Here is a 13,306-nt window from a genome sequence, read left to right on the forward strand (position 1 = left end):
AAATATAAAAATATATTTAGTCTTCATGTTCTCTGATGAAGCTTCTACTCCGAGGCTTCTGTACCTTGGGAGGAACTTCTCTTCTCTGATGAGGCTTCTTATCTGAAGCTTCTGTTCCTTGAGGGAACCTTCTCTTCTCCAGTCTTCATTTCTGAAGCGCCAGTTCCTGTGAGGGAACTCTTCTATATGGCTACCTCTGCTTCTGGCCTTCTTGTTCCTCATGGTATTTTTACAAGACACTTCATTCTCCTAGTCTTTGTAACTGAGTACACACTTAAACAATTAATCACTTATTAGTTTGTAAGTAAGTGAGGTTGTGTCATCATCAAAATCATTAAGTCCAACAATATGGAGGGGGGGTGAATTGTAGTATTCTTTAAAACAACACCGAGTAGTTCTATAACAATGACGAAGTAACCTCTTTAACACTGATTAAGTAATCCCCATTACACTAACGAAATAACCTCTATAGTGGTTGGCCACACGGTGTGGCCAACCACATATAAGACTTTGTGCATATATATATATAACTATAAACTTAAGTTTTTAGTTGAGTTGTCCTCCATGCATGGTATCAACACTACAAGCAAATAACGACGGAAATTTTTCGTCGAAAACACCCTGTTTTTCCGTCGGAAAACACGTTTTCGACGGAATTCCGTCATAATCGGTTGTCGCAATACCATTTGTCGGAAAATCAGCCTTTTCGACGGAATTTCCGTCGGAAACACTATTCCGACGGAAAAGGGTTCGCCGGAATAGATTTTCAAGCTCAACAAAGTCCGTCGGAAATTTCCGACGGATTGTATTCCGCCGGAAATTTCCGACGGAAATTCCGTCGGAAAATTCTGATAAAAAGAAAAGGGTCTGCCACGCCACCACTCCCTTCACTAATATCACCACCGTAATTCACCCCAGGCCACCCACCACCGCAATTCCCCATAACCCCAGACTTACAAAGACCCACCACCACAACCCATAACCAACCCAGACCCACCTACGTACCTAACCCAAACCGTAACCCAGACCCACCCACCTAACCCATACCCAAACCCAAACCCCAACCCAGATCTACGCAACTAAACCAAAACCTGATTGAACCCTAACCAAAATATCACAAAAAATACGACCAAAAAAATAAAATAAAAAACAAAACATAAAAAAAAATCCCCAAAACCCAAACTTCAATAGTCACCACCATAGATTTCTACAAAAAAAATCCGAAAAGGACAATTAAAATAAAAATTAAGAAAAAAAATAGATACATACCTGAATTTGATCACTCAAAACCTCGAAATTGGGTTTACAAGGCCAAATTCAACCATGAAAACTCTAGATCTAGAGTTTTCATGGTCGAATTTGACCTTAAAACCTTCGTTTTGCACCATTGATGTTGATGTAGAGTCTGTGTTGGTGTTGTTCACAACGGTGTTGTGGCATTTGGTGGTTGATAGTGTTGGCGGTTGTAGTATAGTCGATAGCGGCGTGGTAAATCAATAGAGGGGGGAAAGAAGATAAGGAAGGTGAGAGAAGAGAGAGGCGAGAAGAAGAAGAAGAAGAAGAAGAAGAAGAAGACGACGACGAAGAGGAGGAGGAGGAAAGAGAAAGAGGATTGAAGGAGAAAAGAAGAAGGAGAGGAGGAAAGAGAAAAACAATTGAAGGAGAACCAGAAATGAGAAGAGAGGAGAGAGAAGGAGAAGGGTAAAAGAGAAGGTAAGAGGCGGAAATAAGAGAAGGGGGAAAGAGAAAATAAGAGGCGGAAATGGTTAGGGTTTCTTGAAAAGTTTTTTTATTTAGTTAATATTCCGACGGAAATTTCGTCGGAAAGTTCCGACGGATTTTTATTCCGTCGAAAATGGTACTTTCCGACGGAAAACCCGTCGGAAATTACATATATTCCGACGGAATTATTTTCCGTCGGAAATTTCCGATGGAATTCTTAAATTCGTCGGAAATATCCGACGGAAATAAAATCCGTCGGAAATTTCAGCTTTTCCGACGGAATAATGGGTCCGTCGGAAGTAGTCCGTCGCTATTTCCCTGTTTTCTAGTAGTGCAAGAGCCAATATGACACAAAATTTTTGGTATCTAACATATAAATAAAGATAAAATGGAGTATTAATCAACATATACAGTATACAATAACATATTTCGTACTACTATTAATTTCTAACAAACAAAGATATTTGCTACTCTAGGAATCAAGCAAGAAATACAAATCATTTCATCCCACATTGAAATATAGGAGGGAGGATGACAACTATATATACTTACTTTCTCTATTTTTATATATTTGCAACACATTTTTTTAACACATTATATCATGAGGAAGTGATTAGAAAAGATTTATAGGTAAAAAAATTGTCTATGAAAATTTACAATAACAATTTCTTTCTTCATCATTTGAATGGACGTGAAATAGACAAGAAGACTATAATTGATCAAATAATGAATAAAATTATATTAACAAATTGAAGGACCTTATATTAGCTTGTTTGATTGGTTAGATTCTACCAACAACGTAACGTTCCTCGATAACTCATCCATGTCAAAAAATTCAACAACTCCGTACGGTAGAGTCAAGCTCTTGATTGCCCAAGATCTACATCATTAGACATCACATTAGTGCTCAGCCTTTGCTTTTACAAGCTTGGTCCCTTTAATTTGTGGTCGTCTATCTTTTCTTTAACAAATTTGTCATCTCATAGCTTTCTTCCTTTTTATGGGTTAAAATACAAAGTATATTAGTTCGTAACATGGTTGACTTGTTTTACTCAAAAGTATACTATACAGAGTATATGATAGTAGCATCATATTTTAGATACAAGAGTTTTTTTTTTTTTTTTTCAAATACTTGTATTGAGGATAATAACTTAATTAATTAATTATTATTATATTATTTGTAATCGATCATAATCTTTTCATTATTAATTAAATTTCACTAAATAAATTTTTTAAACAAATACTTGAATCATGACAAGATTAATCAATGGTTGAATATTAATGATATATGTTAAAGAGTTTTCATTCAAAGTTTTCCGTTGTGTAAAATAAATAAGATGGAAATGAAGGAGAGAACCCCACTAATAGAGTCAAAAACAAAGTTTCATATAAAAATTAATTGACAATAAGAGAAGTAGCCATTTCAGTAATATAAAGAAAATACTTTATCGTTTAATATGAGAAACATAATAATGTTGACACACTTAATTACATTATTAACAGTACAAAGTATAAAATTTTAGATTAATACAAAAGCTGGCTAGGGGACGGGTTGGGTAAGGGCCCGTTCTCATACGATTATTTTCAGTTCAGTTCAGCTATAATAAGTTTAGTTTAGTTTAGTTCAATTCAGCTCCTAATTTCCTTCTCTTATAAAATATTCAGTTCAGTTTAGTTCAGAATAGTTTAGCTCTAATCAGTTCAGTTCAGCTCTAATAAATTCAGTTCAGTTTAGCTCAGTTCAGTCAATGAGAACAAGCCCTAAGACCAACTAGTTTCATTAATACTAAATTCATAGTCAAAACTATAGAGCAGTACAAGATATCATAAGTAGGCCTGTTCACGGATCGGATATCCGATCCAAACCGATCCAAAATGTGATTTCGGTTCGGATATCCGAATACTCGGATATCAAAAATTGATATCCAAATCCGATTTGAAAATTTCAGACATCCGATATTCGGATATCCAAAACTTTCGGATCGGATGCTTCGGATATCCATTATCCAATATTAAGTAAAATTGTTATGACTACTTTCTAAATTTCAATAATTTTACCGTTTTTTTATCGCTAAGTTGTACAACATATTTTAATAAAATAGTAGTCCTTTTGCAATAAATATTATCATCAAATATATTAAGAATATTATAATAACTAAAAAGTTAATAATACAAGGTTAGTTTTATATGAACAATTTAAATTTTTTATATATATAGTTCAGTATTTTAAGCTTTATATTTCGGATATCAGATATCCTAAATTTTAAAAATTAATATCCAAATCCGCATTTGATATCCGCTTTTTCGAATCGAATATCCGATCCAAAATGAAAACTCAGATCGAATATCCAAAAATTCGGATCGGTTGCAGATCGGATTCTCGGATAGTTTTGTACAGGCATAATCATAAGGTTTCCTTAAGCAACCACCAGTGCATTTTAATCTACCTCCCACCACCTTGCACAACGTGGGACCTACCCACTTTCCAATCCTTTTTTTTAATAACATGGATCATATAAAACTAATACAAGCATTAGCTATAATTCAATGCATGACATATAGTATAATCAACTACGACGGCAATTCCATCAAATCATTAATGCTAATCAAGTCATTTCATCTCTTGTTTGCTCAACTAATTAAGCCAGGCGACCAAACAAGCAATATGAAATACCTAAGCTAGATTATACTAGCTTCACACAAAATAAATCATTAACAACTTGCAAACTTCTCTACTGTGGCTAAAACAAAGTACAATAATTAGGCCGATAAAGGATTATTGGGGTTTATATTAGGAAATGGAAATAATACGCATGCAAGGTAGGTTCGCATTGGGTACATTATTTAGCTCATAAAGAAAGAAAAATATATTCATCTTCATGACATGCATGCAATGTTTGATCGTTACAGCCATTTAGAGTGTGCTCACATTAGTTTTAATTTCAATTTGTCAAAAATATAATACATTCTTTGGATGATCCACTCCACAACAAGTCGCCCTTATAATAATACTTTATAAATAATTTAATTACTTTCGTCATTAATTAGCTTTTGATGGTTGCTAACTAACTTTAGCCGGTAAAGTGATACGTATTATCTTGTCGTATATTATGTCCTTTTTTATTATAAAATTCTAATAAATTTAAGAAAAGATATGTATAGACCTAAAACATACAAAAAGATGAATCAGAATTAGAAGCTTGAAGAAAAAGCTTGAATATAGACAAAAGGGCACAATGAAAACCTAGAACTAATTTCTCCATAACACTTGTTGATAATTACACGTCAAAATTCAACATTTTTTTTTTACCGTAACTAGTCAAATGTAACAGTTAAGGGCCGAGACGGTAGCTTTGGATGGCCACAAATAGCTATTCAAAATAGGTTGATCATTGTTTGACAAAAATTGACATTGTCTAACCAAGTATTACAATTGAACCAGTAAAAAGTACTAATGTATACTACAAAGAGTAAAATATAGTTGGGTAACATATATATTGGGTTGTTGTTGGTAGAATAAGGATAGTGACCTAAGTATTAATGAATGAAGTAAGAGATTTTGTATAATATATTAGAAGGCTGAGTACCTGAGTTTGAGCAGAAGTTGAAGATGGGGTATCATCATCATAATAATAAGTGAAGGAAGCCGGTGAATTGGGTAACAGGGCAACTATATGTGTGGGTGTTAGTACTGTTCTATAAATGTTGGCAGTGACAGATGAATATTTATGCACCAACTCTGAAATCATAGCTTATTCATCGACTTGGTGTTACTGCTACTATATATTATTAGATTCATACATGTATGATCAGTCTATTTCACCAATTTAATACACAAGATATGATAAAGCCTTAGGTTAGTTTTATTTTAATGCATGTAAGCTACGTACGTACGTTCAAAAGAAAGGGTATACTTAGGGCCTGTTCTTTTTAGCTTATTTTCAGTTTAAAATTCAGTTCAGTTCAGTTCAATTCAACTCTTATAAGTTCACTTCAGTTCAGTGATTAATTTCTTTTTCTTATAAAATATTCAGTTCAGCTCCAATTAGTTCAGTCAATCAGAACAGACCCTTAAATTAAACCTAACCTGTTTAACAATATTATGTGCTTTATGTCGATCGTGGGCTCGTCGCTCTTTCTCCTCCATCTCAAACTCCAGCCTTCATTGTTATTTCATCCATTTGGGATATATTGTCACATGAGGATGGAGACGAGAAAGTTAAGTGAGAGAGACAATAATATAAAGCACCTAAATTTCCCACAAATATAACTCAAAAAATAATTAATTAAGAACTTGAAAAACGCTATAAAAAAAGTTAAGGAGTATGTTATTTATTTGCAATGCAAAAGAAAACATGATATTTTCTTGTTGTATAATAATGTAGTATTTATGAATTATTTACAAAGTAATTCTTAAAACAATAATTTTAATGAATTAGATAGTGTCTTTTGTTTAATGGTAGTATTAAATGAATGGGTAAGCAAAATATTTTTAATGTAACAAACCATAATCTTGTAATGTATCCTCTCGTAATGTATCCTCACACAGTTTCGACCGTTCACATGTTCAATTTTCTAAATTCAGTAGAGAATAAAGAAAAATCATCAAAAGACAAGAGCTAGCATGCCAAATTAGGTACTATTTAAAATGTGAAAATTGTACGACCAAACATTTCATAGATCTCCTAAGTAATGTCATGACAAAAAAATCACTAAAATGTTGGACTAGCATTATGAATCTATGATGATGCCATTGATATGTAGAAAAGTTTGATTTGATTTTATTATTAGCAATTTAATCAAGAAATATATTTGGTTGTTAGTACAGTATCATTATTTTGAATATTATATCTTTGTTCATATAATTTTTCCTTTACATATTATTCAAATAGATTCATGAATTAGCTAGCTCACAAAGTATGGGTGAGGCTTAATTAGTTTTATTATGGGTTCATTGGTAATTCCACTCATACATGGCTGATACCAAGTTAAGTGCATAGGACTGCATACATTTCCCCAAAAAAGAAGCTAAGTGCATATAAAGATATAGGTATACTCAAAGGTAAATAAAGCTTTCTCAATTTATTTATTTTTTTACTTATCAAATGAGCCGATTAATTTCCTTGAATGCACCTAACTCTAGGTGCATTTAAGAATTTTCAACGTTATAGACATCAAAAGTAAGGCATTACAAGCTGATAACAATGATCTTATTCCAAGTACACCACAAGTACTCAGAATTAGTCTATAAATAAAAAGTTTAGTCAATTGATTGAGTGACCTAAATTCCAAAACAGAAATACATATAGGATATTTCATCTATAGTCAAAAGTAGTGTCCTTACCAAATTTAGACAATTCATTTAGCAACTTCGGTTAAAAGTGTCCGTTTCTATTAAAAATTCAGGATATCTGATCGTAAAGGTAATCAATAAAATTTACATATCACTATAAGTTGATAAAACAGAAGGTGATAAAAAATTACTAAAATTGTATTCATATTTAACCCATAAATATAGATATAATGACCTCGCACGAACCATTGCATCATCCAATATAAGATATCGTAAACCCGATTTGACAGCTCTTATAGTGTAGTGGAAGAGAGAAAGTTGGATAAGTTGTTAAGAAAAGAGGAAATCCAATTAAAATAAGTGCTGAAGACTGAAGAGGCCCATCTGACAAAGAAACATAGTGTAGGGCTGGTGACACAATGTGCTAGCTTAGATAATTGGACCCATAAAATAAAGTGGTCCAGCTGATTGAGTCAGGAGTTAATAGCTTAGTTGCAATGTATATGGGTTGTAGCCTGTTGGGGGACCATCCCTAGCCCATCTTCAATTCGACTTTCTTTCGTCCCATTCACTCACTCTTTCATTTCTTCACTTAACTACGATCCATTTTACCTCTCTCGGATAGGAATGAATGGAGTATAATTTGATGTCAAATTAAATCAAAACTATGGCATATTATCAAACTTAAATCAAGAGGGAAACTCAGAAGAACATTACAAAAATTGAAAAGTTTAAATTATCAAAAACTATAAATGGCATAATATATATTGATTGGAATTTGGGGACCAAGCCAATCAATAATTGTTTCTAGTAACCAATCGGTCAGTCTCTTCTAGAAACCTCATTGGTCCTTTTCAATTCAGTTTGGGCTCCTTATGGCTCTTTTAAGTTCGATTTTGGTGGTAAGTATACTTATTTTGTTTTGGGGTGGTTGGCACTAGTTGGTACTCACTATTCAGTACCTTATTTCTTCCATCTTTTTTTTTGTTAACCCAGTTAAGGTAAAATTGTTTTTAAATTTGTACTAGGGAAGTCGGGAGAAGTGATGATATATTGTTAATAGGGTCAAATTTAATGGATGTAAAAGTAAAATTGTGATCTTGTATGACTATTTGAATTCAAAGTAAAATAATTAGTAAGAAAAGTAGGACAAATATTAATGGATCATGAGAATATATTTTTTGACTTGGGAGAAAAAGAAAACCAGTTTCTATATGGAGCAAATCAAAGGAAAAAAATAAAACCAAAATCTTAACAAATTGAAAGATAGCAAAAGCCATCAAACAAGGTTAACTAGACAAAATTTACTTATAAATTGTCCTATAATAGATATTTATGACTTGCAAAGTATTATGTTGATGAAAGTACCAATAAAATGTTGTTCTAGAGGTAAGCAAAAAACCTTTTAACTTTAAGGTTGTGAAATTAATCTCTACAATAGAAGTATTTTGTGGATGAGGACCAACACCCCCCCCCCTTCCCCATCTTCTCCCCCTCTCATAACTTACTTGTTAAATGAGCATCAATTCCTTCTAAATTAACATTTTTATATTTTTTTCTATTTTGGCTAGTATTTTTTCAAACAAATTATAGTTTTTAATTTTAATGGTCAAGCTAGTAAGTAATAGAGCTGTTAATTCGGGTAAACGGGCCGGGTTTGGGTCTGATAAGAGTGGGTCGGGTCAACTCGGGTTGGGTCAATTCAGATTAATTCCATAACCTATGCGGGTCGGGTTTGGGTTGGGTCATGCTTGAATCGGATCACGTCGGGTCGTCGGGTCATACTTCTTATCGGGTTTAGGTTGGGTTAATAACAGGTCAGATTACATTCGGGTCGGGTGAACAATAGGTCGGGTTTAATTCGGGTTTTCACGGGTTAAAATGGATTAGGGTAATTCTCAGGTTTGAGTCGGGTTCGGTTCAAGTCAATAATTTGCAGGTTTGAATCAGGTCAGGTCATTCTTGGGTTTGAGTCGGATTTGGTTCAAGTCAATAATTTGCGGGTTATAATCAGGTCAGGTCATTTTCAAGTCGGGTCATTCTCGGGTTCAAGTCGGGTTCGGTTCAAGTCAATAATTTGCGGGTTATAATCAGGTTGGGTCATTTCAAAGTCAGGTTATTCACGAATCAAGTTGGGTTATGTTCAAATCAACAATTTGCAAGTTACAATCAGGTCGGGTCATTTCTAAGTCAGGTCATATTCGGGTCCAACTAACTATAGATAGATAATTATCATTTTTATCAAGCTAATTATTTCCTTTGACTATAATATATATGGCAATATACTGGGGAATTATAGTTTATCATTTAGGAAGATAATTATCTCCTTTGACCATACAAGAAATATATACTATATTTAACTCTTAAATTTGAGGATGATGCTCCTTTCTTTTGCTGGCCTAGACCAACTTAGTCTCCCTAGACAAAATGCTTTGATCAACAATAATAAGGTGGTCTAAATTTCATTTAAGGTGATTTGAAATCGGGTCAAGAAAAATTTGGGTTGAATTTAGGTCGGGACTATAACAAGTCGTGTTGATTTCGAGTCGGATTAGTAACAGATCGGGTTGAATTTTTGGTTCAGATTAGTAATAGGTCGGGTCAATAACAAGGCGAGTTGAATTTGGGTCAGGTCAATAACAAGTCGGGTTGATTTCGAGTCGGGTTTGTAACAGGTTGAGTTAAATTCGAGTCGGGTTAGGAATGGGTCGGGTTGAATTCAGGTCAGGTTAGTAACAAGTCGCGTTAAATACGGGTTTTGACGGGTTAAAACGGGTTTGGGTCAATTTCAGTTCAAGTTGGGTTCGGTGTAAGTTAATTAAATTAGCCGTTGTAAACCGTTAAATCGGTGCAAGTTGTAAATCGGTAAATTGGTCGTTGTTCCACACACCCAATTGGACTCCCGGAGGGTATTAGGGACCATGGTAAACATTTCGACAATTTTTATTTCCGGACGAAAAAAGTCAAAAAATTCCAAAATTGAAGGTTAATATAATTCCGTTTGGAACCATATATGATCATTGTTGTCATAAATGTTCGTGGAAGGCTTGAATTAATGAAATCGGTGCAAGTTGTAAACCGGTAAAATGGTCGTTTAAAAGCAAATTGAATGGTTCCACATACCCAATTGGAATTCCGGAGGGTATTAGAGACCATGGTAAACATTTCGGCAATTTTTATTTCCGGGCGAAAAAAAGTTAAAAAATTCCAAAATTGAAGGCTAATATCCACGCTTTTTGAGAAATTTAGGAGGTTTCGGGGACCAACGTTGAAAAGTCTTGAAATTCTATGGGATACATCTCGGGGTCATATAATGCCGTTTGGAACCATATATGATCATTATTTGTTGTCATAAATGTTCATGGAAGACTTGAATTAATGAAATCGGTGCAAGTTGTAAACCGGTAAATAGGCCACTTAAAGGCAAACTGGATGGTTCCACCCACACAATTAGACTCCCGAATCCGGAGGATATTAGGGACCATGGTAAAAATTTCGGCAATTTTTATTTTCGGGCGAAAAAAAAACAAAAAATTTCAAAACTGAAGACTAACATCCACGCTTTTTGAGAAATTTTGCAGGTTTCGGGCTAGGTGTAGAAAAGTATTAATATTTTAGGGGATACATATCGGGGTCATATAATGGCGTTTGGAACCATATGTGATCATTATATGTTGTCATAAATGTTCGTAGTAGGCTTGAGTTAATGAAATTCGTGCAAGTTGTATACCAGTATTAAATTGGTCGTTTAAAGGCAAATTGGATGGTTCCACCAACCCGATTGGACCCCCGGATGGTATTAGGGACCATGGTAAACATTTCTGCAATTTTTATTTCTAGGCGAAAAAATGTCAAAAAATTCCAAAATTGAAGACTAATATCCACGTTTTTTGAGAAATTTTGGAGGTTTCACGGCCCGTGTCCAAAAGTCTTGAAATTTTAGGGGATACATCACTGGGTCATACAATGCTGTTTTGAACCATATAAGATCATTATTTGTTGTCATAGATGTTCGTGGTAGGCATGAGTTAATGAAATCGATGTAAGTTGCAAACCGGTAAATTGGTTGTTTAAAGGCAAATAAATTTGATGGTTCCACTCACCCAATGGGACTCCCGGACGGTATTAAATTAGGGACCATGTTTAACGTGTTGGCAACTTTTATTTCCGAGCGAAAAAAACAGAAATTTCAAAATTGAAGGCTAATATCCACTCTTTTTGAGAAATTTTTAAGATTTCGGGGCCCGGTGTCGAAAACCTTTGAGATTTGAGGGGATACATCTCGGGGTCATATAATACTGTTTTAAACTATAAATGATCATTGTATGTTGTCATAAATATTCGTGGTAGGTTTGAGTTAATAAAATCGGTCCAAGTTGTAAACCGGTAAATTCACCATTTAAAGACAAATTGGATGGTTCCCCCCACCTAATTGGAATCACGGAAGGTATTAGGGACCATAGTAAACATTTCGGCAATTTTTATTTCCGGGCGAAAAAAAGTCAAAAAATTCCAAAATTAAAGGCTAATATCCACGCTTTTTGAGAAATTTTGGAGGTTTCGGGGACCGGTGTCGAAAAGTCTTGAAATTCTATGGGATACATATCGGGGTCATATAATACCGTTTGGAACCATATATGATCATTATTTGTTGTCATAAATGTTCGTGGAAGGCTTGAATTAATGAAATCGGTGCAAGTTGTAAACCGGTAAATTGGCTGTTTAAAACAAATTGAATGGTTCCACACACCCAATTGGAATCCCGGAGGGTATTAGAGACTATAAAATTTCGGCAATTTTTGTTTACGGGCGAAAAAAAGTCAAAAAATTCCAAAATTAAAGGCTAATATCCATGTTTTTTGAGAAATTTTAGAGGTTTCGGGACCTGGTGTCGAAAAGACTTGAGATTTTATGGAATACTTCTCGGGTCATATAATGTCATTTTGAACCATTTATGATGATTATTTGTTGTCATAAATGTTCGTGGTAAGCTTGAGTTAATGAAATCGGTGCAAGTTGTAAACCTGTAAATTGGTCGTTTAGAGGCAAATTGGTGGTTCCACCCACCCAATTGGACTGCCAGAGGGTATTATGGACCACGGTAAACATTTCGGAAATTTTTATTTTAGGGCGAAAAAAGTTAAAAAATTCCAAAATTAAAGGCTAATATTTATCCACGTGTTTTGAGAAGTTTTTTTTAGGTTTCGGGGCCCGGTATCGAAAAGCTTTGAGATTTTAAGGGATACTTTTCGGGGTCATAATATACTGTTTTAAACCATAAATGATCATTATATGTTATCATAAATGTTCGTGGTAGGCTTGAGTAAATGAAATAGGTGCAAGTTGTAAACCGGTAACTTGTCATTTAAAAGCAAATTGGATGGTTTCACCCACCTAATTGGACTCCCGGATTGTATTAGGGATTATGATAAACATTTCGGCAATTTTTATTTACATGTGAAAAAAAGTCAAAAAATTCCAAAATTTAAGTCTTATATCCACGCTTTATGAGAAATTTTGAAGGTTTCAAGGACCGGTATCGAAAATCTAGAGCTAAGTACATTGAAAAATAAAAACATTTCATATCACATATGCAATATCAAAATCCTTAAATTATAGTTCAACTATAAATTAAATTATTCAAGGTATTTATATTCCAACTCAATTAGAAATAAAAATTGATCCTTTGGTAATCAATCAACAACATGAAGTAAGTGTGATCTTGGACGACGTTACTATAATTTGTGAAAGTAACTAATTTTCTAAACGTAACGAATACTCGGTTTAACCTTGCATAATATAAGGAAATAAATTGAGCAATTTGATAATGGATCGTTCGTGTGAGGTCTTATTCTATTATTTTATACAAATTGCTTAAAACTTCCAAACGAATGAATATGAAAAATTGAAAAGTTTTTAGCATCATTTCAGGTTGATTTCGAACTACATGATCTATCTTCAATGTGGAACGCAATTATTTTTGTTTTGTTTCATAAATAGTGATAGATCAAAGAATTGTTTTTGTAAACAACTTAAATTCGACAAATTGCCAGCTCTCCTAATATTTTTGTCTCATATATAGTTATATATAGTCTCTATCACAAAGAAGCAAAAAGAACAATAATTGGGTTCATTTTCAGAAATTATTGTACAGTATGTAAAAAAATTTCCATAAAATTTTGGCAACTATGTTAGCTTAGATTAGTCCAAATTCCGTTTTATTAGCTGTATATTTTCAGTCCCATTATTGTCGCTCCTTATCACTTTCACCCTAACATTGAATTGATTCTC

The sequence above is a fragment of the Chenopodium quinoa genome, unplaced genomic scaffold (assembly GCF_001683475.1).
Source record: "Chenopodium quinoa cultivar QQ74 unplaced genomic scaffold, ASM168347v1, whole genome shotgun sequence".
Classification (NCBI taxonomy): domain Eukaryota; kingdom Viridiplantae; phylum Streptophyta; class Magnoliopsida; order Caryophyllales; family Amaranthaceae; genus Chenopodium; species Chenopodium quinoa.